Source organism: Corvus cornix, chromosome 2 (genome assembly GCF_000738735.6).
Source record: "Corvus cornix cornix isolate S_Up_H32 chromosome 2, ASM73873v5, whole genome shotgun sequence".
In the NCBI taxonomy this organism is placed as follows: domain Eukaryota; kingdom Metazoa; phylum Chordata; class Aves; order Passeriformes; family Corvidae; genus Corvus; species Corvus cornix.
The window spans coordinates 15352439-15380195 of NC_046333.1; the positions used below are offsets into that span (position 1 = coordinate 15352439).

At 43.2% G+C, this 27757-nt stretch overlaps 2 long non-coding RNA genes across 3 annotated transcripts; one reads left to right on the forward strand and one right to left on the reverse strand.

Annotated features, from left to right (window-relative positions):
- Positions 1 to 3479: 3479 nt before the first annotated feature.
- LOC109143981 lies at positions 3480 to 27234 on the forward strand. 2 transcript variants are annotated; one of them, XR_002044456.2, is made up of 2 exons: positions 3480 to 3943; positions 26513 to 27234. It is a non-coding gene; the product is annotated as an uncharacterized LOC109143981 (long non-coding RNA). The 2 variants fall into 2 exon arrangements; XR_002044457.3 differs by lacking the exon at positions 3480 to 3943 and adding an exon at positions 21281 to 21427.
- Positions 20568 to 23586, reverse strand: LOC109143980. The gene is made up of 3 exons (XR_002044455.2): positions 23523 to 23586; positions 22888 to 22994; positions 20568 to 21262 (listed from the first exon to the last, which is right to left on the reverse strand). It is a non-coding gene; the product is annotated as an uncharacterized LOC109143980 (long non-coding RNA).
- Positions 27235 to 27757: the final 523 nt, after the last annotated feature.

Consider the following 27757-nt stretch of genomic DNA (forward strand, 5'->3'; position numbering starts at 1 on the left):
TTTAGCAAAGAACATGTCCATTCAAGGTCAAGAGTTTTATTCTGTGGGTCATTCTGGCGTTTTTTGCTGGTGGGGGGAGTCCCTCCAATTAGGGCACTTTCTGGGAAAGGAAAATGACCCTTGTAAAAACCACACTTTCAAATGAGAACATAGGAGGAGTGAAAATGTTTAACTATGCTTAGCACTATCTTGCATTACCCCTTGTTTTCACTGCTCTGCACCCCAGTTTGTACAGCACCCCAGTTTGTACAGAGCCAGGCTCCAACAGCGAGTGAGAGCCAGGCTTTGTCATCATGCAGCTCAGCTCAGGGCCGGTGACACCAGCCCTCTGTGACAGCTGATCACCTTCCCCCCACCCAGGGAACTTTTGGATCATATGTAATCTGTGCCCCCATAAACCCTACAGAAAAGAAGCGTAGAATTCCCTCTCACCCACCCTCATTTGTCTGTGCTTTACCTCATCCCTTGAAGAGTTTATTTGGGGTCCTGTTTGGTGAAACACCTTGCTACATATTTTCTGCCCTCAGAAAAGCAGGCATAAACTTAACTAGACCCTTAACTTTGCCATATCAGGGTCTTTTTGGTGCGTATTTCAGTCCAGTGCCCACCCACCACTAATTGACTTGAAGGCGGGATACTGAAACCAAGAACTGGAGAAAGATCCTGTTTCAATGTCTGATGCAAGCCTACATGTCACTGAGCTCCTATAAACACAGGATTCAGTCTAGATTACACCAGCATAAACCAGTTCAAACTATTCATTTGAGAATAGAATATTTAATTTCATTAAAAACTGAAACTGCAATTTCACAACTCTAATTCCTGTAAAATAATAAAAGCAGTGAGTAAGAATGGACTGCTTTTGTTTAAAATAACATGTATCAATAGAATAAAAATCTTGGTGGCACAAGTGATAAGAAAGTGTGCCCAGTAGTTTGGTACTCAAAACATTCACTAAACAGAAATATTTCAGTATTGTATGGAAGAATATTCCCTGTACTTTTGCCATTAATCGAGATACCTCTTATCTGCTGCTGATGCACATCTGGCCAAAGCCACATTGCTTTAACACCTTGTTGAAACATTTTAATTAAATATAATTTCCAAAGGGGGTCTATTATTCATTGTTTTGGAAATATTCTTCTTTACACTCAGGGGTTTTTTTGTGTGAACACCACTCTCTCAGGGATGGGGGGCAATTATATGTAGAGCAGCACAGCATATCTTATGTACCCCTTTTCCAAAAGACCACAAAAAAAAACTTGTTTCTTGCCCTCAGAAAGATTTAGCAGTTCCTTTCCACTGCTCATATTGTCCCAAGCTCTTGGGACAGGCTGAGAGTGGCTCCCCATGAGGCTGAGCTGGTAAAAAAGGGGGTCCTCATCCCCTTTGCTGGGGATGTGACAGTGCTGGTGGCAAAGGGCTGGCAGCAGGCTGCAGAGCTTTGGTCAGGTCTCTACATCTGGCTACCCACAGCTGACTGGAGGCTCACAAGTGGGAAGATGCACATTGTGTCTCCAGCAGTAATTTATCTGGATGCCAGACTAGATGATCTTTGGAGGTCCCTTCTAACACAAACCATTCTATGATTCTGTGATAACTCTACCTGTGACTATTCCCTCTTTGTCAGCACAAACGCTTTCTACATTTCTTCTTTTTTTCCCCACAAAAATATCTCCAAGATGGCAGTCTAAGACCTGGACTTTCTGTCAAAGAACTTCAGGCAATAAAGTCACAGCCTGTCCATGGAGTGAGCCACAGAATTTGGGACTAAATGGACCAACACGGCCATGTTTCTCAGTAAAACACCTCTTGGCTCTTAAACCACATGGCCAAGGTAGTGCTGACAAACCAAGTACTGCAGATCAGAGACTTGTCCTGAATACCATCCCTGGATTCCAACTTCCTGCTTAGATATTGTGATTTTAAAACCAGAAGGGGATGAATCACCAGTTTAGATGGTGCACAAGTTGGTAAAAAATGCACAACACTGATAATTGCCAGAGATTTCACTTGTGAGCTTTCCATGCCTCTGGGCAGCAACCATACAGGATTTCTTCCCCACGCTGTGGCACTCATGATCCACTCTTCCCTCACCAAGATCCACCACGGACAGTGCCTGGCCTGGGAGGCAGTGATTAGGAGGAGAGATGGGGAATCTGATACTCCCTAGGGTGTTACATCAGAAGGGACCTAGTGTGTTCCTGGGCCTAGTATGGATCCTGCTGTAGAAATGCAATAGCTCTGAAAATGCTACAGGTATTTAAATTGTTTATGAAGATAAAAACTGGATTTCACAGGATTAACACTGCAGAGTGCTCCCACTCTGTCATCCTAACCACTGAGCTGCGAGGAGCTGAAAGCCCCTGGGGTGATTTTCTTGGTTCCATGGAGTAGCATGATGGAATAATGAATTAAAAAGCATGCTTTCCTTGGACTAGCTCTTGTTATTTCTCATTTCAGTGACTATCAGTTTGTATAAAACCAGCCAGCTCTTCTTTGGCACAGGCTCCCTCATGGCCCTTGGCAGAGGCATGCCCAGCCAGCCCGGGAAGAGAGAAGAAAGCCTGCTGGGAGCTGAAGCCCTCCATTGCCTCCCAATACCTGTGCGAGGGCAACTCCAGGAGCTCCCATGGCTGCATAGCCAGGACCCAGCAGATGGCACTCCTGGATGGTGTTTCTACTGGATGGATCCCAGGCAGCATCTGCCTCCATCTGCCTCAGCTGCCCCATCCCAGCTGCCCCGCTGGGGAGAGGGCTGCCGGGCAAGGCACGGCTGTGCCTGGGCAGGCGGGGTGAGCTCTGCCCTGCCCCTCTCATCTTAAAAACAGTGCTCAGACTGCCTCGGGGGCAAGGCTCGGGATCACTGCCAGTACCTGACACAGCGGGACAGCTTTCTGGGGGCTTGTGCTCCTCTGCCAAGGAAAAAGAACCAGGGCTTGGTCCCCTTAGAAGCCATTCCTGGTTTCTCCCAAGAGCCTCACTGGGTCAGACACACTTTACATGAGAAGGCAAACCTGTGGGCTGCTGGCTGGGCTGCACAGTACATCCAGCATCCCAGAGGGTCTGGAGAGGTCAGCATCTCACACATCAGAAAATCCTGGAATTGCAGAACAGCTGGGGTTGGAAGGCACCTCTGGAGATCATCCAATCCAACCACCTGCTGGCATCATGGTCAGCTAGAGCAAGTTGTCTGGGGCTGTGTCCAGTTGGGGTTTGCACGTCTCCAAGGATGGAGAACCTGCAACTTCCCTGGACAGCCTGCTCCAGCGTTTGACCCCTTCCAGAGCAAAATAAGTTTTCTCTTATGTTTAAGTGGAATTACTTGTATTTTAATTTATGCCCATATCCTTTTGTCTTGTCACTGGGCATTGCTGAGAAAAGGATGTCTCAAACTTCTTTACTAACCCAATCAAGTATTTACACACAGACTAAAATCTCCCCAAGCCTTTGCTGTCACCTTGTTGATATTTTTTCTTTCTTTCTTATGACACAGCACCAAAATTTAACAAGTCCAGAAAGGAGTCTACTAAGGAAACACAATGTCTCTGAAAAGTCAAATTCATTAAATTGTTTATGAACACCAAAACTGGCTTTTAGAAAGGATTTTGCAGGATTAGCACCATGGAGTGTTCCCAGCTTTATCATCCTGCACAAGTAGGCAGGGTGCTACTCAAAGATCATCCCACTGGAAGAAGCATTTCCATATTATGTGCCTCAGCATGGGGCTGAGATCACAGCAGGGTGCACATCTCAGCACACAATAGATATTTCTTTGTTTTAGATAAAGACAGCCAGCCCCAGAAAATGGATCAAACTATTCCCATCTTAGAGGAAGAGATTTCAAGCCTGGATCTTGGGCTCCTGAAGTCTGCTGCTGACAGATCCAAAACACTGGAAGTTTTTCTGGAACTGGGGCCCAGGTGCAGTGCTCTTCAATGGGGTGAGATGGTTTGTTCAAGCTTTTAGAAATGTTACTTAGTTTGTTTCATCCTTGTTGGACCTTGCCACTGCAATAAGTAGCCCCTGAAAGCAGGTTAAGTAGGGAATTTCTTGTGTTTTCTCTTGACAAGCATTGGCTCCTCCAGATAGAGATGTCTGCATGCCAAGCCATGATATTCTTCCCAGCATGATTTAATAGTGATTTATTTACTTACTTCTATGCTGCATCCTGCTTGTTTGCCAGTGGAAATCTGCCTGGGGGGTTGTTTCATGTGTCTTGCAATGAGATGTGGAAATCTGCCTTCCCAGCTTTACCAAAGCATTCCTGGCCAATACTAGGAGAGGGTGCCAGAATATAACAGCTCCTGTACTACATGGGAAATACATCATCTGGCTAAAAGCTGTTGCTCTCTGGTGGTTCCTCTCTCCTCCTCCACCTTCTCCTCCTTCTCCTCCTCCTCTTTTAGAACCGTTGTTAATGATGCATTTCATTTCCAGAAGAAGAAAAACACTATCTTGCAGCCCTGCCAAGGAGCCTTATCTGCATACTATACCTGAAATGTAGGTTTCTCTTTAGTCATGGACCCACACTTATCATGCTCAGCTTTATTAGTCCCACCCCCTCAAGCTCTTTGTTTAAGAGAAATCTTGCAACCCACTTTAATCCCTGCTTCCTACAAAATAGAGATAAAAAGTCTTCCCCCAATGTATTGTTTAAAGCTGAGCATTACACAAGAGACACCACAATGCTCTTACTGCAGATTTTATTGTATCCAGATAAAAGACCATGTTCAGACTCTGAAGGCCTTCACATGTTGCATGTTGAGACACAGAAACAGGTAAGAAAGGGGTCTGAGGCAAACCTTACTGGAATCACTGAAAGGGCTGCTGTCAGATGACTGAAACAGGTCTTTAATCACAAATTCATTTATTTGAGCCAGTGGGATTTTGGAATTGATTTTAGGGGTTTCTAGATATTGGCTTTCAACATTTCATCCAAATCAGCTTCTGACTAGGAGTGTGAGACTGTCCTCCATATACCCTTGACTTTAGTTTAGGTAAGATTCTTTATGGGAGCATCAGCTGTATGTGACCATTTAGCTGAGTTTCAATAATGCTACTCCACACTAGAGAAGAAGAAAGATGCAGCAGTGGGGATTATAAGAGTTACAGTTTGCCTCCTCATTATGGCATCATTGGAAAACATCACCACAGATGTTAACAGCAAAAATGCTGAAGATGTCAAAGATAGACTCCAAATGTCCTGAATGTTGCATTAGATTCATTGAAATGATAATGGATTTTTTCAATAAAAACTTAGTGAAAAAACATTAAAGGGTTGTCCCATGCCCACCTTCAGGTCACGTGAGACTGATCAGTCTGTAAAAGATCTGTAAAATCCTAAGCAGATTTGTACAGCAGAGATGTGGCCATGTTACAGGAAAGTACAGCTTGTCATGGGAAAAGTGCCTGTTTGCCAGTCATGTACCAGAGACATCCAGCAGCACATCTGAGCAGCAGAGATGTCAGAATGAAGACATCTTGTTCTGGCTGCAGCTGGCCACAAAAATATGCAGATTTTGTTTCCTGTTTCTTCCTCCCTTCTATTGGTGAATACAACCTGTGGAAGCATGGCAAGCCAGGGGGTCTAAGGTAAAAGTTTCCTATGTTTGGCAGAAGAGGCTGGAAAAAAAGGATTAGAAATCTGAATGTATATGCCTCTTGATAAAGTCAGCATTTAAGATCCCTGTTCTTGTTCTTAGCACACTCCAACCCAGCCGGACATGCAGATTCCCACCCAGAGCTTTCATCACTCAGGCTGTTCAGACAGACCACATTCACACTCACCAGTGCTAAACTGTAGCTGTGAGCTCTGCAGGGTAGTGTGGGAGGAAAGCAAAGTACATCCATTTCTACAGTCTTTTCCCAGGCCTTGTAAATCCAGTTGTGGTCCTGGGTGTAGTTGTGCATCCAAGCTGCAAATTAAAGCTTCAAAGGAAGCTGGTGTGAACTGGTACCTGTCCAGTCAGGCAACTTGGAAAGGCACAGTGTAGAAACACGAGCTGGTATAACAAGTCAGCAGAACACTTGGGTTTACCTGAATCATCATCATACCTTACTAATGAAGTTGGGGGCTCAGCTAGCAGCAGGAAAACCCCTTGGGATGTCAAGATCCCACAGTCCTAAATTGACTTGAGTAATTTTACTGCTTCTTCTCAGACCCCAAGATGAGTAAATGCATGGGAAAGATCACTGGCATCTTGGGGCAGAAGTGTATGAAAACACACTGAGCTGATTTAATGGAAAGTCAGTAAGAAGCCACAACTAGCAAGGAATGCAATGAGAGATCCTCAGTGATGGTGTTGAGGTGCCTGAAGCAAGAAGCAAGTAGATCAGGTGGTTGAACTCACTGGACTGCTGAACTTTATCTCCAGGTCTCTTGGCTTTTCATCTCATCACACAAACAGCATCAGGAACAGGGAAGCAAGAGCCCAGGTATCTCAATGCTCTGACAGAACCAGGCCTCTTGCTTGTCGTATTTTGTCCACTGACTCCTGGGTCCTTGGCTGTGTTGTGCCCACCTTCAGGAGGAGAATGGAAGAACCCTACAACAAGTTGCTCTGGAGCATGATTATTAGGATTTTCTTGGGAGAGATGAGAATTCCTTCCACTACAGCTTGTGAGGGACCTTACTACACCAACTGTAGTGGATAGTGGCTCTTCCAATGCAGCCCTGAGATAAGCACTCAGTTCCTACAGAGAAATGCAGAATTTATTGTATCCATTTGTTCAGCATTTTTGTGATTTATCAAGCTTCCTAGTGATTTTTTTTATTAATTTGAAAAGGCACCAAGTTTTTCCTATAGGCTGGGAATTATTGTTCAGGATCTTGCCTTTGCCTCTACTGGGCACAGATCCACAATGGTATATGGTGAGTTTGCAGACATCTGTCATCACATGGCATCAGTGGACTCCTCTCTATTTTTGGCAGCCTTTGCCAACAGTGCCTGTCTCTGTTTCCTGAACTGGGATTAGGCTTTTTTTTTTTTTTTTAGACAACACAAGTTCTAAATTAGGGGCACACAGGGCTGCAAAGCACACAGTGTGTTAGGTCATTATAGCTTCTGGTGGCTGTAACAGTAAACTGAGGCTTCTTAGTTCTTTCAGCACAGAGCCTGTGTGAAGTCAGACACATGCACACACATACACAGCCTGTCAAGCTTGGGGCTCTAAGACCCTGGGTTTAACAATATGTGTGACCCTTTCCCCACAGCTCTTCAACAGAGCAGTGAAGGCCATATGTTGAGGGCCAAGTTTGGCCCATGATGTTGAGTAAACACTTTAACATTATAAGACTAATCCATGTTTCTGACATGGGAATGAGCTGTGGAAACACCTTTGCATAAATAGGTCAGCCTGACCATCAGCTTGGAAAAAAATAGTTCTTGTCTCAGATAAGGGAGCAGCAAGGCAATTCTGTGTATTATGTCATACATTAGCAAACTGCCCCACAGCTCCTCAAGCACAAGACACTTTTGAGTGGTTATTTGGGGGGGGGACAGACACACAGCAACAAAAGGAAAGGTTTGAAGGAGGCCACAGGCTAGAGGTATGCACTCATCTCCTTGGTACTGTGAAGTGATGCATATGTATAACCCTCATTGCCCCATTTAGCACCTCAGCAAGGCATGTTTGCTTGGTCTGGACACTGTTAGAGCAGCCACACATATTCTGACAAGCTTCTTTGTCCCTTCCTGTGCCCCTGCATTTGATAGATGTGTCAAGAAGAGATAGGTAGTGTGTGTTTAGTTTGCCCCTCCGTTCTTCCCTTGACTCTTCATCTTAGTGCTCTATACACAGCACTGTTTCTCACTCACAGCCCAGCCCAATAGATAAAGTATAAAACAAAAGCAAAGCAAGCACCTCTCGGACCCCACACTTACAGTCTGGAAACTGCATCACTTCAGTGTGGCCTGGAGTAGCACCAGTAAAAGCTGGTGGATGGGAGATGGTTACCTGCCTGACCTGTTTGGTATCACTGCTGGCATTTTGCAGGTTCTAGAGATGACGATGCAAAGATACCTGAATGCAAAATCAGCTCAAGTCAATCAAGCCAGAGCTGCTGGCATGAACCCTGGGGGTTGGGAGAGAGGTGGAGGTAGAACCTGGAACCATCGTGCTGAATGTTTCACGCTCCGGGGTGCCGGAAATCCTACTGCTCTGGTAGGGAACAGTGCCTGCCTGTGGAGGCAGCCTGGGCTTGGCTCCCAGTGAATTTACCCTGCAACAACCAGGTGCACAGGAGTGAAGGGTTTCTGCAGGAGCCAACCTGGACCAAAGCTGAGTCTTTGTCAAGTTGCTCAGGTATCTGTGCATCATGCTTCAGGAGTTTTACAGTACCGGGAATCCCAGCCCTGTATTTCCCCAGCTGATGAGGAGCTGTCTATAAATCAATGCCTATTTAGCATGATTTGTCTTTAAAGCCCTGAGTTAACTTGGCTGACAGCTGTCTGACAAGAGTATTCATTATCCCAAACGGGAAGGCAAAGGCATTTGCTTAACATCGGGTGAATCAGTGGCAGCCCAAGGATGTGCGCTGAGAGGCTCTGGCTCCCCAAAGTGAGTCACAGGACTTCACTGCCTCTCATGCTAATGGCTTCCGTGCCCAGAGAGCATTACCAAAAGCTTTTGGTAAAGCCCAGAATGTGAGAGACATGCCTGCGAGGAATCTTTGAAGAGTCTTGTAAAGACAGGGCATGCAGGAAATGCCTGAGCAATGGCTTAACTGGCCGTACCTCCATGCGCGTGAAGTTTGCTGGGATCTTGTCATGCACATTAGCCACTAGTATCTTTTCAAGGGAAGGCGTTTTCCTATCCTTTTCTGCAGCTACGTGTCTGAAATGCACTTAAGTCAGGTAAAGCAATTTGCTTGTATTTAGCTCTAGATCAAAAGCTGTTCAAATATTCAAGTATATTTGAATTACAATTAAACTCACAGCCGTAACAGCCCTTTCCACGCCTGTGTTATCACTCTGGTTTGAGGCAAGTGAGTGGGAGTTAGAAGGTGCCTGAAAGTATGGGCATTTTTAACAACTTGAATGAGTAAGCAAGAACAGTTTTGGATTGCAGATGTTTTAGTTCAGCTTAGGGGCAGACACTTAGGTAAGCTTTCCTTAAAAGTCTGAACAACTGCAGTTCAGACATGTGCTGCTCCTAGGTGAACACTTCCCTATCTCCTCTCCTTCAAACACAGCAGCTGTGCACTTGTGAGAAGAAGTGGTGTCAAATTAATAGTCAGTAATGGCTAAGAGCTGATGAATCTCTCAGATGAAAGGCACTGTCTAATTACAAACTTTTGTCATTGTTTGTTATTATGAAGCCACCACTTAAAGGGCTGTTGCCCCTAGAAATTTTCTTTTTTATGTGTTTATAAGATTTTTTTAAATGGTTTGAGTTCTCGCATCTTGCTAATGTTTTATTCTTAGGTTTTTGGTTTTTTTTTTTATTTTATTTTATTTTGGTTCTTTTCTCTAAAAGAGGTTTTTGCCTTTTCTGTTTCACAAAGTTTCTCAACATGCCATATAGGTGGTGTTGACAAGATATTTGCACACACTGAAAATGCTGCCTGAAAGCTGACTGTATTTCCAGGCATGCCTTAGCTGAAAATGCAGTATTGGAGCTTAATCTTTCGTTTCTTAACAGTGTTTCTGTAAACTGCGGTGCTTGTTTGAAGTAGACAACACTTGTGAAAGAAGATGGAAAAGTTCTTAGAAGTAGAAGCTGATCAAGTCCAGCAATGATCTGGTCTGTGCATCTGTGTATGCCTGGGTGTGTGTGCGTGCAATGCCAGGCTGCAGCTTGTAAATAAGAACCACAATAACAAGGCAGATATAAAATAAACAGCTCACATGATCAAAGGGACAAGTACTCAATATACGTGAAACTGAATATCAGACATAGCAGTAAATTTGACCAGCCTGGAAACTTAAACCACTTCTATGTCAAGACCATGGCCAGAATAACTTCACGGAGTTTAGTGGTGAACCAAGGACGAGTTTGGCATGGGAGGAGTTTTTTGTTCTTGGGTAAGTTGTGGCATAATGTTGAAATTATTGTTACTGAAGTATGGTTGACTCAAATTGGTGAGGCTCCAAGCAGGAGTTTGGTTGTTGTGAACGGAAACTGCATGCAAAGTTAACAGAGACTGGTTTAGACAGTGATTGCTTCCAGCTGATTAAAGTAAGATAACCATCCTGCTGAAAACTGTAACTGAATTTCCACAGCCATTCACTGTCAGAAGGCTTCAATTAGACTACTGTGCATGCCTTCCTCGGCACTGGACACCACACTGCTGCTGCTCTCTGAGCCACCTTACACCTACATGGGCTCTTGCCTCCCAGTGTTATGTGTCTGTAGAAGGTGGAAACACACATCTTCAGCTTTCAGATAAGGCAATGAACATTTTCAATTTCGATCCACACAGCTGTTACCCTTGGTTTGCTACTACAGTTTAGTAAAAGTTCAAAAAAGGAGCTGAAAGTGTTCTTGGGATAAATAATTCTGACCTGTTGGGTTTCCTCCTGCAGGACCCTGGTCCTGAGCTGCATGTAGACACACCCCACAGTTTCACTGCTGTGTCTTCAGCACAAGTTCTGTACATTGCTGATGCTTTGCTGGGCAGGGACTATGTGGTGAGTGATGGAACTCAGGGCTTTATGAAATCGCAGAAAAAATCTAAATACAAAAGTACTGATATTGCTGGGTTCTTAAATGAACAAAAAGCATCAGACCCCAGGGAAAGTGTAATGATTAAAAATTATGTAAGAAATATAACCCTGAACTATCCCTATTTCTTTGTAAAGCAACAAACCATTGCATCTCTGAGTTTTGTGATTCATTCTGCTCCTTTAAATCTCCACCAAAACAGGTGGCAATGATTACAAGTCTTTTTATCTTTTTTTTAAGATGAAAAGAAAAATCCATCTCTCTAAGAGTTCATGTACAAAAGATGCTCTTAACCTGGCAGACTCGTGAAAAGACACCAGTGCTGCTGTTCTGCAGTAGGAACACAGTGCGAAAGGGATCTGCAAAGTCTTCAGGATCCCAATGATGCCAGATAGTCCTGGTGTTTGACTGATTTATAGGCTGCCCTAAATCAGACCTTGCTGATAGCAGAGGTCTGCTTTGCTTAATCCCACTGAACAGCAGAGGGTCGGTGCCATCTGCACTTCTGGTGAGCCTTTAGTTGTGAACTTACAGATAACACCTCCTCTGAGGAAGCAAACACTGACAAAATCATAGTTCCTTTGCTGACCCAAGTTATTCAAAACATAAAATAACAAGGTTATGTTACTTATTATAGGATCTTATAAGAAGCAGCATGAGATTTAATTTCCACGGTGTATTTCAGTGATCTTGTTATTTCCCAGCACTGAAGTGCTTATGTCCCAGGCATCTCCGTTAGTCACAGCTGAATGCCCTGGTGTTATCCTGGACAGAGATGTGTGTCTCCAGTGCTGATTCTTGGTCATCCAATGATAAAGTAGAAGAGTGGAAGTAGCAGGTAATGGATGCCAAAGAAAGGCACAGAGTATAAATGAGAGTGGTAACAGAAATTCATGTTTCCAAGGTTTTCCTGACAAAGTAAGGCTACAAGAAGCCATATTATAAAATTGTGTTCTTTTCATTTTGCTGCAAGGCATACTGATGACACAAAAAGCTCCTATCTGAAAAAGGGATGGGATTTTGACTTGTTTAAAAAGAAGAGTTTTTCTCCTCACTGTTTAGTATTTGCCAATACTGCTACAGAATTGCTGTCTTGTATGATTTCTTTTCTTCCAGTTGCTTCCATTGCAATCTGTTTTGTTTCTGTACCCATATTATGCTTAAAGAAAAGTAGTATGGCCCTGCATGACCAGGGATTTTTGTCAAAAAAATTATCTTCAAGTGTTTGAACATTCAGAGCTATTTTTTTCAGTAAGTTTTAAATAGGCCACTTTTTCTGCAGTTTAGAAAACTGTATTCTGCAATTACACTTAATCTTATTTGTCCTTATCCTGAGCTGTATCTTTTTTTCTTCATCCAGCTGCCATCTTTTTGCTGGGAAAGGTATTTGTGGAGGAAAAGCCATTGATTTTTATCTTCAGTGCCATCTAAAAAAGATATGCATGGGTTTATTCATGTCTGATGTTAAACCAAAACAATAATTTGGAAGCCATATATTCAGAATATAAATGACTCATCTTTAGGTGAAACTGACCCTAATTAGATCTAGATCAGCCATCATTTGACAGAGAGAAAGAAAATTCATTTTCTCTGAAATGTGGTAATGGCTAGGAAACTAGCCCCAGAACCTTAAATTAAAAGCAGGTTTTAACGTGCTGGCTCTGTTCCTGCCTTCAATATCAGCCTCTGCCTGTTTTAGTTAAATAAATGGTAACAAAAGAAGACAGACTGGGTGACATTAAATAAAGAGAAATTTAAGAGAGCAATTATAGCATTAAAAGGGGCCAGAGGTGAGGAACTATAAACTCTGTGGAACAAAGTGAAGCATTGCAGTTTCTCCAAAACTTTGTTCACTGAAACCTTGTTAGTTCTGGTCACGCAAAGCTGTTTGTGACTGAAGGCGCCTGTCCTCAGCCCAGGGCAGGAGTCTGCTCCCAGCATCAGTCTGGCCACGCTCCCAGTGTGCCACTGCCCTGCATGGGCAAGTTTGAGGTGTGGGATGGGCGGTGGCAAGGGTGGATCCTGGGGTGGTCAGTGGCTCTGCTGGTGTGGCATCTCCCTGAGCAGCATCTTATTCTGCTTCTCCATCTCACTTTTCATTTCATTTCCATAGCATGAATGACTTGCTCTTCTTCCCCAAATTGCCAAACGGCAAAAGGAGTTTGCAGGAGAATGGGCTGTCTCTCCTAGCCACAGGTTTTGAAGGATTAGTGTTAAGGAGGTAACAAGGTAGCAACAGCCCATCACAGTCACTTAAAGTCCTAAAAGAACAGTTCTGACCACGGTCTTTTGTAATGAAATCAAAGATGTCACTGCAAAACCAATTGCTCTAATAACATACGGTGGGCAAAGCTCAGAAGATTAGGAATTTAATTCATATAAGCACCCGAGAAAGATGCATAAAGGAGAATTGAATTTTAAAAAATCATCTGGTCCTCACTTGCTTTGAAATAGTATGCCTTTGTTATGAATAAAGCTATTTAGGCATCTGTGTTCTGTGTGCATGTGTAGCGAGACCTAAGAAACACACTTGTGACCAGAACAGGTCCATAATCCGATGTTCTGGGGTAGTTCAGAACACATAAAAAATCCAGTTCAAGGCTTTCTAAATGTTTAGTTGCAGGAGGAGTGATGAGGAAAGGTAAAAGCTTGTGCATCACCTGGCTTTTGAGCTGGAGCAGAGTCCTCGTGTGCAGTCATCACTCATCATCACCCTGCGCTGTGCAGGGCCCAAGCAAACCCAGCTTTCACACATCTTCCTTCTGGAGATTAAACTAAAACATATCCATACTCTGCAAGCAAAGAATAGTGGCTAGCACAGTATAGCTGGATTTCCCTGACCTAGAAAGTCCTGTCAAGGACCAGGGAAGGCATTCCCAAACAAGTATTCAGAAATTGGGAAGTGTACCAAAAACTCATGAATATTTTAAGATTGCTAACTTTCATATTGTTTACTTTTGCCTTTTGTTTTCATACTGTTTCAACTGCAAGGTTTCCAGCTTTTGATAACTTCAAGGGACGGAGGAAATACATATTCTCAATTAATTGCATAAATTCAGGATCTGGGTATGTACAAAAAACCCCATAAATAGTGAAAACTGCAGTGCTAGGCAAAAGCTTCTGAGATCTTCAAGAATCTAAGGCCTAATTCGGGATTGCCCTGTGTACTATTAACTTAATTTTTGCTTACTGATAGATACTGAGCATGGTAGAAAGTGGGCAAGGGGGAAAAGTGCTCACATTATTATTGATCAGATTTTCAAAATCATTTCCTATGAAAATTAATTAAAGCACTCTTAATGTCAGTATTTAATTCAAGATTCTGTTCATATGCTAGAGTCTGCAGTACAGGTACCTGACAAGTAAGACATAAGCAGTTTTCTCCGAGATCCTTGTACAAAGAATACCTGCATCAAGGTCTCTTATGGCATCGGTTTCCCTTGTGGTTCTAAGGTAACTTTCACAAATGCAGGACATGTTGAATTTTACAGAACTCCTGCTGGTTTCTGGGTCCTGACACCTTTAGCTATCTGAAGTATTTGCATCTTAAAATATTCTTAGAATGTAGAAGAGTAAATTTTATGGCCCTAATAGCTTGTTGGTGAATTTCAAAGTGGTGTTATCAGCACTGATGCATAGGTCTGGGGAAATGTCCCTTTTCCATCACCCAGGAAAAAAGAGAGGGCAATATGCATTGGATTCTTCAGGAAAAATGAAAATGAAAGTGCTTGTTCCAAGCTGATAAAGTTTCTTTGAAAGAGAAAAACTCTGTCCTCCCCAATGGCATTCCCAAGTTGGGAGCACATCATCTCATATCTCTTAAGATTTCTCAGGAAATCCTGTCTTTTTCCAGGCCATGCTGGTACTTGGAAGGCACTCCTGACAGGAGGCAAAAGGGTACATGTTACATTTGCCTTGTATAAGGGTTTTGGATTGTTTGGGTTTTTTTCTTGGTGTGGGGTGGGAGGAGGGGGAAGAGGTATTCTTTCAGTTTAAGGGGATTTTCTCAAACTGGTTGCATCATTTAGTCCCATCTCATGCTCCAGGTCCTATGTCAGCTCCTAATGAGCCTGGCTTATTAACCTTGTTGTAGTTCATCCTGCCAACACATTTTGCTGGAACTACCCACACAGTTCACTCTGGGCATGCTGTTGAGCACTTTGCCAGGTTAAGACTTTTGCTGCTTGTCTAAGAACTTATTTAATTAAAAATTATCACCTTTTTCATGTGTGTATTCCAAGAGCATAGAGTACAGGTTTTGCAATGTTTGCTTGCAAACAACAAAGCATACAATTATCTCTAATAATGAAACCGAAATGGTTTGAAAGGCAGGACCTTGTGAGTTGAGACAATGATCTATGCAGTCCTTTACAGCAGCTTTCTTATACTTTTTATGCTTTAATAGTATGCATCTGCTGCGTAGGGTGGTGGTCCCACGTAGCTAAGGACAGGACATTTATTAGAAGAAACAAAGGGATTTAAGTCTCTGGTTTTTAGGTATTAAGAGTTCTCCATGTCCACATCCTGAGAAGGGCAGCCATATCAAGATAATTTCATTGTTATTGCTCTGTGTGTGTCAGCTCCTCCATGACTAATGTGTCCCATATTCTTATCATCCAAATCTTGACATCAGATGGTTTCTTTTAGAGTGGGATGTGATTAAGCATTGCCGGCACAGAGAGCTCAGAGATCAGCTTGCACGCCCTACTTTCAACGAGTCTGTAACCAGCACACTGAGAATAAAGACTTCCTGAGGAGGATGAAAATAGCACCCATATGTAACATAAAATACCAGGTTTTGAGCCTGCAGAGATTCACCTGAGCCCAGAATAAGGACTGGACTCTGCATGTCCCTGTGAATCCCAGCATTTCACCTGGGCTTGCAGAACTAGTGCTGGAGCAGCCATGCTGCCATCTATTTACCTTTAAGAAGAACCTAAGGGGTTCAGGACAGGGGTGAGTGGTCCGTACATCACATGGAGATGAGGAAACAGCAAAAGTCATTCACTAAGCTCCAGAGACCAGCTCTTCTCAGCATGCGTCACTGGATGAAGCCTGGCTTAGCCAGAGCCCTCTAAAGTGCTTGCCCCATACCTTTCCGGTCAAACACAACAAAAATAAAAACCCACAGCCAGCATCGACTTCTTTTTTATAACCAGACATCTCCCAGCGACCTGCACAGCAGTGCCACAGCTCTTGAGGATCACAAAAGCCAAACGCTGAGGCCCAGCTTCCCCAGCCCAACAGAGCTGTCTGCACCGGTACCTCTGCAGGCAGCACCGCTGCTGCTGTGCCCCCATGCATCTGCTCCCTGGCACCAAGAGAGGTTTTGTCTGCAAGTCACCCAGCATGGGGGGATTCACACCCTGGGTGGCCCCCAGGCTGCTGTTGCTTCCACAGATGCCTTTCTCTCTAAGGCTTCTCACAACTTTGTTGTTTCATCTCTTCTTTCATATGTATCTACAGCTTCTCTGGTATGAGTTTTTTTATAGAGAGCAAATCCTATTTGTCAGTGTTCTGACAAAATGACAGAATGGGTTAACTAGAGTGGAGGTTTTTTCTTCACATATAGGATATTTGTTCTAAAGACGAGGCTGAGAAAGATGAATGGTTTGATGAGATTAGGTCAGGTAAATTAATTAAAAAGTACTTTTGTTCTTGGAGAAAGTTTTCTCTCTGACACTCTGATGTCCTTGAGAAAACAGGATGAAGAGCTTTTTGGTTTGATGTTTTAAACACAACTTTGTTTATTCTTTTAATCAGAAACTTTTTTTCACCCAAGAACTTCAAAAAGAAGTGCAAACATTTTCAGGGATTAATTTGAAATGAATGGTTCCATTAGATGTTAAATCAAAAGTTTCAGACTGAGTCTCCTTGTCTTATGTTTTCTTGATTTTTTTATTGCAAATTCTAAAAAATTTCCTGTCTTTGTTTCACCTAAAATTATTTTTCTTATCAAGTAGATATTGCCAATTTCTAGCCCAAGATAGGTGTACGTCCATGCACTGATCAGTGCTGTATAAAAACCAATAGTAATTTAGTAATGGCTTTGTTGGCTAGACTGTTTCCCACAGACGTGATAATTTGGGTGTACTCCAATAAAAAAGCCACAGTCATACCCTGTGAAGTGTGGCCCACTGCTATACATCACTATATTGCTACCATATCTACTGAAAGATTTGTTCTGCATATCTTCTTTTTCAACCAAACTCTGCCAAAGGTCATGAGAAGTGTAATATAAAGTGTGGGGATGTTATTCCTTAGCAGCTTGAACAAATCTGTTGTTGTAGAGACAAAGGACAATTTTCTCTGGGCTGCTTATGTGGATAGTTTTACTTGAATTGACTGTTACCTTGGTATACATGAAAAAGCTTTAACATCTTCAGTGTCTCTCTCCTTTGAAGCAGTATAAAGTGTCTCTGCCCCTTTTCTTAGGCAAATGAGCTTCCTGGGTTCCTTTCAATATAATTTTTACACAGCACTTCAGGTATGATGGTTTGGCTGTCTTTAATTACATTCCCATATAGAATTAACAGTCAGTTTTTATCAAATGGTGGTATTACTTGTTCTGCCTCTTCCCATTTGTTTCTGATCCTATCCTGTAGCTTGCCTATCCCCACAATGGAGAAGAGTACACCCTGAAGTGAGATCTTGTATTGCCAAGGCTTTTCCTCTAAAGCCAGTGTTTGCCCACTCTGCTGATGAGAAACTCCCACTCCAAAGAGGTGCATTTGCTTCAGTATTTGTCTCTTTTTCATAGTTATTGTTTTCTCTTAGATTTTCCCAGTTGTGTCAGCATGTGTGGTCCAGTGACTTGGCACTCTCACATGCATCTCCTTTCTCTTCTGCTTCTGTCTTGGCTGTCACTAGGTCAGGAGGTCCCACTTCATGCAGGGACACCTCAGAAGGACTCCAGCCACTTGTGGAGCAGCCAGCCAGCCACGCGGCTGTGTGAGACTCACCATGGGGCAAGTTAGCTCTGCATCAGCTACGGAGTCCCCCTTGGGCAGGGAATGTCACAGCGATTTCTGAGCTGGGAATATCTCAGCAAGGTTTGGGGAATACATTAAGAAAACAATAAGGTTGAAGACTTGCACGAAGTCAGAAAATGCCATGTGGGAGGTATGCATAGCCTGAGCTCAGCCCCTCCACATCCCTGAGATGCCTGACACCCTGTAATTATAGGCTCATAGACATAACTTGTACTCAAAAGTTTCACTTCAACCATAGATCCACAGAGACAGCATCTCATTTTGGTGTAGCCATCTTTAATTTCTTTGACCTAAGCTTCCCAATTGTGTCTTTTGAATTTGGCATTTAATACAATCCATTCTTTTTCTCCATTTCCCAAATAGTCTGTGGAGCCAGACTAATCGCTGCTCATCAAATGCCCATTGTGTTCCTATTTCCCTGTCCCATGGTAACAGACACTTTTATTGTGATTATTCATCTGCTGTTCTTTCATTAATGAAAGATTTAGATTTTGCTGCCATAAGGCCTCTTCAATAGCTTTATACTTGAACACGATTTCAAACAGAAACCTGTTCTTTGGTACCGCCTAGCAGTGACACTGGAGGCTCTTTTGCGGCTTCTTGCTTGGTCAGTGACCATAAGAAATGTCCACTTCAAGGACTGACGATGTCCATTCCCTCTTGACAGGCTAGTTGTCAACCTACTGCAGCCTACATGTCCCGCACTAAGGAGCCATAAGGGAAAGGATCACCATTATTTTTTTAGCATGTCTCTTCCTCCCACCATGAACTCTACTATGAGGCTGCTTGGAAAAGTTTCCCACACCTTTGAAGCCCGGTTGGATCCCTCTGCCTGTATGTATCTGCTCTAGCCTGTGCCAGATTGGGTATATATTGCCTGAAATGTCATTGGGTAAGGCTAGTGTGTTGCATGAGGAGTATGTTTATTAAGTGAATGCCCGTTCTCCTGCATTGATTTTGGGCTGTCATCACTGCCAGGTCCTTGCTGTGTTCCCAGGAGAACTGGAAGTCTTACTCTGCCTAGAAGGCTGGGTGCAGATCAACTCTCCATACTCTTTGCCCCAGCCTAGTTTTCCCTTTAATTAAGACCAATCCTGTTATCTAGATCCTGGGGAAAATTAGGATATGTTTAGCCTTGCATTGAGTAAGTGTATTTATGATCATTCTTGGTACCATAAAATTGTCTTTTCCAGGAAGACTGTCTCCTGGATTGCTTGCTCTCAAGGACTGTCTGTCTTTATAGGTCTGGTTTGGGGTATAAGTGTGTGATCTTTCCCGGCACAGAGACCACCATATAGACTGAGTAATGGACTATGCCCTTTGCCTTAGTTTATTTAAGGTCTTTAGTGATAAAAGTAGAGGAAGAAAACCTGTCCTTGTGCTGCGCTCACTTTTATAGATCATACCCTTCAAAGAAAAAAATCTGTTAGTGGGATGGTGGTGACAGCTTATTTTTAATAAGGTGGAAAGCTGTCCTTCTCTTAACCCTTGGAGGTTAAGCTGTCCTTCTCTTAACCCTGAGTCAGTCCTCCACTAAGTTCCTCATTATCTCTTTCACTCCTTTTGTTCTGTTCCTTCTTCCCTTCTTCTTTAACCTGTTAGATATGCACTTTTTTACATTGCAGATTAAAAAGTAGGCCAGATCCTCCTCAGAAAAAAAGGCTCTATGTTCCTACTTGTCCCTCTCCTTACAGTCATGGAAACTGATGTTGGAGTTGTCTTGCAGCTCACAGATCACACCCCCATAGCACTGAGACCTGGGCAGTCTCTTTGCTGTCTGCCTTCTCTTTCTCAGGTTCAAGCTTTTTTTCACACATCTTTTTTCCTTGTCCTTTTAGCTTCATTTTTATTATCCCCCATATCTCAGTGATTGAGACTATTTTTCGTGGAAACCCGCTCCACTTCTGTGTGTGAGCTGCCTCAGCAAAGAGCACTTCACAGCTGGCAGGCACCTCTAGACCTCCGGACTCCTCAGGAAGAGCAGGATGGCTGTTCCCTGCCTGTAGTACAGCAGCACTTCCAAGACCCCACTGCAGAGCAGGTTCCTCCAGACAATTGTCTTCACAAGATGGTGCCTGCCCAAAACTGCTTCTAATTGGAGTGTAAGGCAAAAGACCATGAGAGAAACAAGAGGTTCACAGCACACAAGAAACTAATGAAGTAATACTCAGGGAGTAAACTTATATAGTGAGATAATGAGGCTATTATTCCCCAGAGGCTTGTTTTTATAAAAATTCTAATGTGCAGTCCAGACTTCCATGCTTCCAATGCTGCTGCCAGTCCTGTGCCTTGCTGCTGCTGTCCTCCAGGTATGAAGGCCTGAAACAGCCCTGTTGCTTTTGAGTTTTCAGAGGAGCAGAAAGCATCAAAATGCCTAACTTCAAACAGGGGATTGTGTTCAGTGCTTGCAGAGGATGGTGAGAACAGCTCCTGGGACAGACATGAGGAGAGCAGATTCAGCCTGCCTGGCTCAAGTAGTGGAGATGCCTTTCAGAATTCAACCTTTCAGCACAGTTCTCATGTTCTAGCAAGTTGTCAGCCTGCTCTTTGAAAAGGCATCCATGTAACTCTGTGAACACGGTCCTTTCAGATCCCTTCACTACTGAGCACTGCTCTGTGAACTCAATACTCTGAGCGGGGAGTTCACACAGATCAACCTCTTTTATACTTTTCCTCTGGCGCATCATTCTCATTTTATAGCAAAGTCACTTGAATTTGACCTGAGCTGTCACAGCAGAGGAGATTCTGCAAGCTTTGAGGATAATAGATTTGTTTCAGAAAACAAATCTACACTCTTCCATAAGCCTTGAACTAACTTGATTTGCTCGCAGTAACTGCATTCCTGTGACAGCAGTGTGGCCTGTAAAGAAAGCATTTAATATTTTCTAAAATCCTCCAGTCCTTGACTTTTCTGTAAGATACTCCCTGTATACATAGACATTCATAGCCAGACTGACTCCTCCTTGTTGCCCTTCTTGCTAGAGAAGTGTCAGCCCAGAGATGACTGGAACATTTCTGAGATAACAGGCGTAGCTCCAGTTTTGAACTGTGAATAATATGTGGGGGCTGAGCTGCTCTAGATCAAGCAAGAAAAAAGTAAAAGGGTGTGAAAAGTAAAGGGGTGAAAAGCAACATGAGGAAATTCTTGGTTAATGATGAGCATTGGATAGACTGGCACAGATACTGTGACAGTCTTAGAAAAGAGAACTCTTTGATTACTTAAGCACTTTATTTTGCTAATTGCAAAAAGGTTACTTCCGTCTAATCAGTTGTTCCTAATAACAGATCAAGCATATCATCACATACCTTATCTACATAAGAATATGCACTAGTTCAGTTCAACCTGGTGCCATGTGTTGCATGAATATTCTTATTTAATTTAAGAATGTATTTCAGTTTATTATCAAACTGCCTTGAGCTCATATACAGTAAACCAGAAAAAGACCTGTCTCAGGAGATTGCTGAGTTAACCACACACTTCCAGAGCAACTTGTCTCACAGGGTGTGGTTCCTCTGGCAGTCTTGTAGACATCTTTATCTGAAGTGGTCACCACAATCTGAGTATCTGGAGTCAGTGAATCTAGGGCACAATTCATTCCATCCTAAAGCAGATGCATAAATGAGATTAGTTGAATTATACCATATGGGCATCTCTCCCTCCCCATTGTTCCTAAATGGAGCTAAAGATGACAAGCTCAGCTGAAGAGCTCTTGTCTCTGATGGTCTGCACTTGGATCATGTAACTTGACCTGTCCTGCTCCAGAGAGGTAACCTGAGCCAGACTGGACACAGGACCCCGCCCCATGGTGATGTCTGTGAGGAAAGAGTCTGACTCTGCCTTGGGTGCTGGTGGTGGTGTTGGTGTGGGCTGCAGAACATAAGACCTGAAGTATTTGATTATTGCCGCTAAAGGCAGGGACAGCAGTAGCCTCAGAAATGACAGAGAGAGAGGAAAGGAGCCTAACGCCAAAGTGCAGTGAGGCTGTGGGGTGCTCAGACTGTTCAGCTGACTGCAGAAAGCATCTCTATGGGCCTCCCACATTTCCTAGGAAGGAGGCATGGTACAGATAGTACATTTGCAGGAGAGGACGACAAAGACATGCATGGTCTAAGTACGCAAGAGTGGAGACAGCTGAACTCACAGGCCAGGAGACTCTGAAATCCCTAGGGGGGGAAATGATGAGGGGTATCAATAATTTTAAAAATGCAACCCCTGCTCCAAGGATCAGGAAAACCTAGAGGGCATCAGGCAGTCACCTTGAGGGACAGCTGTCAAGACAGGCAATGTGAGTGATGGAATCTGGAGGCGTAGTTAGTGTTCGAAATCACTGATAAGAAACCTCAGGTACCCTCTGCTGTACAGGGCAAAGGATACCTGAAAACCATCACTCTGCTGACCTTCCTGTTAACTTTTCCTTGCAGTCAAAACTGTGACTTGTGAGGAGCAGCAGATCTGCTCCTCTTGCATCCTCTCCCTGGCCTCCTCCAGGGCACACAGGCAGGATAAGGACTTGTAGGACAGAAGAAAGAGGGAGCTGCCTCCTTTATATGTCAGCAGTTCAGTCTGGGGCCACAGCTCGCTCACCCCCCTGTAGGCTCCTCCATGAATGATCCTACAGATACACTGAGCTTTCTTGAATCTCATTGGTTTTGGAAAGAAATCTGACTCCAGGTGTTCAGAAGGAAGAAATTCACTTTGTGAAATATTTTCATTTAATAATCTTTTGGTCCTATTTGCTCCTAATAGGAACACCCCTCTACCCTTTTTGGAATATCCTGTGCATTAAAATGTAGAAAAGATGATTTTGTATGGAGTTATCTGATGTTCAATTCACTACTGACTATTAAAACTCGTGAGATATTCTCCTTGTTATTCTCCCCCTTAAGAAAGAGAAATGGTAACTCAAGAAAAATGGTTTCTTGAAGTGTTTTGATATAATTGAAAAAGCATCCTGTGTCACAAAATGGTGGCTATTGCTTTGGTTGTTTTCTGATCTATTTCTCCCCAGAAAGAACTAGGGATGAACTTGGGAGTAAAGTCTCCTGGGATGTTAGCTGTCTTTATGGGACTTGTTAAGCTGCTGAGTTCTGAAATGTTTGTCATTCTGATTGATTGGGTAGAAAAGCTTCAGGTCACAGAGGCCAGGCCTGGGGTGTGACAGCCATGGCCTGTAGCTAAGCCTAGCCTTGCTGCTCCAGTATGTTACAGTCCTGGAGAAGAACATACCTTCCCCAAAACTCTTGACAAAATAAAAGATGCTGGACTTGGTGGTTGTGCACAGTGGGGGGGATCCTCTGCCTCTCACAGGACGGTGTTAACTCCAGTATGGAGCACTGCAGGTGAAAGAAAAAATAAAAAAATGAGAGCCCACAGTGAAATAATTGTCCAGATTAAATAACTAGGTCTAATTAGGTTTTGGGAGAGCTTTTCAAATTCCAAAGGCTTCTGGGTGTTTAAATTTTTCTGACATCCTTCCATTATCTGAGATATTAAGGTAGTTAAAGCCTGAGAAAAATGTAAGCTATGTCTGCATATTTTCTGTGGTGCTATCAGTTAATCCGAAGGCTTTCTCAAGGAATCTGGTTCTTAGTCTGGGATTTAGAAAAATTACATTAATGTTCCTTTCCCCCCAACCCTACAGCCATTAGATTTAAGTTACAGTCTCTCCCAGCCTGATTGCTACAAGTTCCTGCTCTTGTGTCTCTTGGCACTCATTCCTCTCTTGTGAGTCTGCAAAAATGCTGCTGCCCACCTTGCCGCTCTCTCTTGCACTCACTGCACCAGCACCACCTGAAGCCATCCCCTGACTGTCCTCTCATGTGACTCAGTCCTGGGTCCTCCACAACCCAGCCAGGTATTACCTGCACTTTTGGTCTGGATTCCCAGTTCAGAGCCTCTTCTTCCTTGATCTCCCACACATCTCTGTTTTCTCATGAGATTTTGAAGGAGACTAACTCAGAAAACAAGGTCCTGTGGCACCTGGTCCAGACAATGAGGAAAATCAAATATTAGAGGTAGAGGTTGGGGTGCTTTTTATGCCTCAGGAGGAAATTGCTTCTGTCCCTTTTGCTGAACCCACTGGTGATCCAACCAGCTGTGGACCAAAACTGCAGGTTAGCAGAAGACCTGAGACCTGGGATCCATACAGCTCTTAGGGGAGTAGCTGTGGTGATTTCTGGAGTGTATAAGAAGAATCAGGCACTGCAAAAAATTAAGGCAGCAAACTGGTCTCTAAGTCCAAATCCAGCAGAGCAAGTGCTGCAAATCTGAACCCTTGATGCCTTGGTACACATGGCATGTGATAGAGCTGACATGATGAAGTTTCTCTCCCCAGAGTTCCTTTCCCTGCCCAGCAATGCAGCTTTGGACAAAATTATTTGGGGACTGGGAATATGGGCTCCTTCCACTATTGCCTTGTGGGCACTCAACTCTGGGATCCATCAGCTCTCTGGGACACAGAGACTAGCCAAACTTGACCCAGTGCATTTTGCTGGGTGGGAGGGGCAGGAGAAAAGGCTTTTAGTACTGATCTACTGAAAGGTGCAATAAAGACAAACACTTAAAGCAGGATCTTCCCCACCCAATCCTGTAGTTTCAACCATCACATCTGATGGGTCAAGCACTAGCCTGTATATAAACTCTGCAGCAGGTTTATACTGCAGAGCATGCCAGAGTTCTGGCTAGCAATCCTGCTGCCAGAGGGACCCGCTGGGGCTTGCCAGACTCCCACTTGACCTGGGTACTCTGCACTCTTCTGCATAAAACCCAGCCCATGGAAGGTGAATGTGAAAGTGCTCCTTGATATGTCCTGGTGAGCTGGAGGGTAAACCCAGGTTTCTCCCAAGAGCCACTCACAGTAAATGGCAGAGGAGACCATGGAGAAAAGAGAGGCATAGAAGGGAAAGTAAAAAATTCAAGAAAGATCAGCCAGGATGAATGTCAGTGACTGACAGAAAAGATACAAGAGAAATGGCCTTCTGAGCTCTCAGAAGTGTTGTTAAGAAAAAGGACAAAGAAAAATTTTTAAAATAACAATATTTAGGAATTTTTGTCCTATCAAAGAGGTACTAAGGGGCCAGATTACAGAGAAGGATTAAGGGCCAAAATCAATAACCCATTTTAAACCTAGCATGACAACAGCTGGCAAGGGACTCTAGGAAAGGAGAGGAATTGTTTAAAGGTCATTGGAGTAGCTGGGAATTAGGAGATTAAGCTGAACATCGGCTTGCTCATGGCTGATTCAGATTCCCTTGAGTCACTGCTTCTATCGATGAATCCAAGCCTCTGAGGCCAAAAGACTCTGTCAAGAGAAAAGGACATCCTCTTCTGTGAAAGGCTGACAACAGACAACAATGATGAGTGCCTTAGGCAGGGACTTGAGCCAGCCTACCCAGCAGATTATCACATCCTGCCAAATTGTGCTAAATGTAAAAAACCTGTACCAGGCTCTCCTCCTCTAAAGAGCTCCCACAGAGAAAGGGGACAGGGTGTGTTTGCAGCACTTCTGCAGGGAACTTCTGTCTGGTTGTCATGGCAGTATACCATGCTGGTCTCTAACACTTTTCTAAAGCAATATACTTATATTAAAAAAAGAAGTAATAGGATTAGCTGGGCAGTTACATTGCTGAGGCCTAAATGTGATTAGTAATTCAAACTCCTTCTATTTCTAGATGAAATTCTTAGACTGGAGGTCACTTTTCACAGAAGAGAAATGGTGTTCATCATTCTAGGAGCTGGTAATTCTGTATGTATAGTTTGATGTGTGCTAGCAACATCTGAAATTAGAGAGGCTTTCTGTTGTGGTTTCAAAGGTTGCATTTACTGCTTGTCTCTACTGCAAATGAAGTTGCTTGACATAATTATATGGAAAGATCAAATTGTTCAGTGTTTTACTATCATTTAATAAGGAGACATTTTTTCATCAGAGGCTAGAATTTGACTTGATTTAGTGATCCAAAGTGAAAAAATATGAGCCCTCTAAGGCTAATTTAACACAGGTTTCAGTTGCACATGCAGAGTATTTCTGACTGTTTGAGGGAGAATCAAAAGCTAAAATGAAAATGGTTTTTAAGTGTTGTTTTATGTACTAAATATATCTATTAAGGGGTCTACTTTGACCAGGCAGATTTGATGAATGCAATATGTGTAATGTTTCTTGGTATTTCCCTATTACAAGATATATAATCATTGTTGTCATGCAGCCTATGACATCAGAGATGCAATCCAAACGTGTCCCTTCAGCACTAGCTTGACATGAAGTGCTTTTGAGAGAGACCCTCTGTCAAGGGAAAATATGCTGAATTCCTTTCACAAGAGAATACCTTAATATTCATAAGGTATGTGGTCCTGGAGAAGCTGCAGCAACCTTAGCAGTTTGAAAAGAAGTATCACTGCAAACAGGTATAAAACCACAAACACAGTGTTTGGGACTCAAGATGTGTTTTGAACTCATATTACTTGTCCACAGTAGTACATTTTGTTCCCTGATTTCAGCATCAAAATGGTCTGCCATGAGATTTGGAGCCCTTAGGGACAATTCAGTGGCTGTTGGGCCATATTGGTAATGCTTTCTGTGACAGCCACATGTCCAGCACCATGACAGCCTATTTCTGAACTATCAAACCAGAGAGCATGGGTTCAAAAACTGTACCAGGACTTAGGAATTCGATGGTGCTGTGCTTGTATTGGGCAAAGGCTGAACAAAAGGTACCAGCAGGTGCAGAAGCCAAAGAGCACGCAGGGTGCTCCCTGCTGAGGGATCACTGGTAGATTTTCTCTGCAATCATTACTGCTTTGTTCTTCCTAAGTCAACCTTCATAGACAACCATGCTATTTGTTTGTTTATCCATAGACTCTTGCAGCTCTGAAAATTGTCCTTTTCTCCTCCCAAGAGTGGGATGAAAAAGACGGGGTGGGCACCACGCAATGAGATGACACACAGGATCTGGGGAACACAGCATTTCAGCCAACCAGGATCTTTTGGGAGCTGCTGCAGAAGCCAGAACCACATGGAAACGTGTCCTGGGAGCAAGAACCGAGAGCCTGCATGTGCCTCAGAGGCAGCAGGGGCAGCTTGGCCAGGTGTGCCTCCCTGAAATGAAGCACAAAGCTGTCCTGCTGGAGCGGGTGCCCAAGAGATGTCACCTGCAATCAGTGGCAGGAAATGGGACAGCACCTTGGCACATCCCTCAGCCTGTACTCCAAGTTGTCTTGATCTCCACCTGTGGTCACCCTTTGGGTCATTCTGCCACCAATTGCATGGCATTTCTGCCCAGTACTAGCCTGTGTGTTCTACCAACCTGCTACCCAGGGGACTCCAGGGGATCCCAGCACACCTTTTACTACTGTGTTGACAGTAACAAGGTACATCACTTGAATTTTGGCCATGGAGTAGAGATTGTTTGAAACAATGAAGGAAGGCTTTCATCAGTTCTCGGAACAACGATGAACAGAATTATGCATTTGTTTAACAATCAGTCGTGCATGAGATGTAACGATTTCCACTTCCTGTTTCTTGTCTATCTTCCTGTTTTTAAAAAGTATTCAATAAAAAGAAAATGTTGCTCAAAGGAAGGATTTAATTATAACTACCTTTTCATTGCCTCAGCTAGAGTGCATAAAACTGTATTTTACGCTCTGATGTTGATCACATTTTTGGGTACTAGTCCAGATACTTTGATAGTATTCCAAAGTAAGTGGGTGAGTATTAAAGAAATTAGTCTTGGTCTATAGTTTTATAGATCAGAGCAGGATTACTTCGATTTAAATAATTGCATAGTTGATATAGCTGCAAAAACTACATGCTCAAAAAAACCCCCAGCTTTGTTCAAACAAGCATTTTATTCGACCCAATATGAAACATTTCATTTACTTTTCATGAGATAAGACCTTTTAAAAAAAGCTTTGCTGGCTTTCAAAATGAGTTTTTTAAAGAAAAATGCTGTTTCATTTTAATAGCATCAGAACAAAAAGATTTGGCTTTTCTGATCTTCTCTCTCTAATCTCCATTTCTGTTCAAAATTATTAATTTAATTTTATCCCAATTCACAATTGGATTTAAAAACAGAAATATGCCATCTGGCCAAATCCATGACAG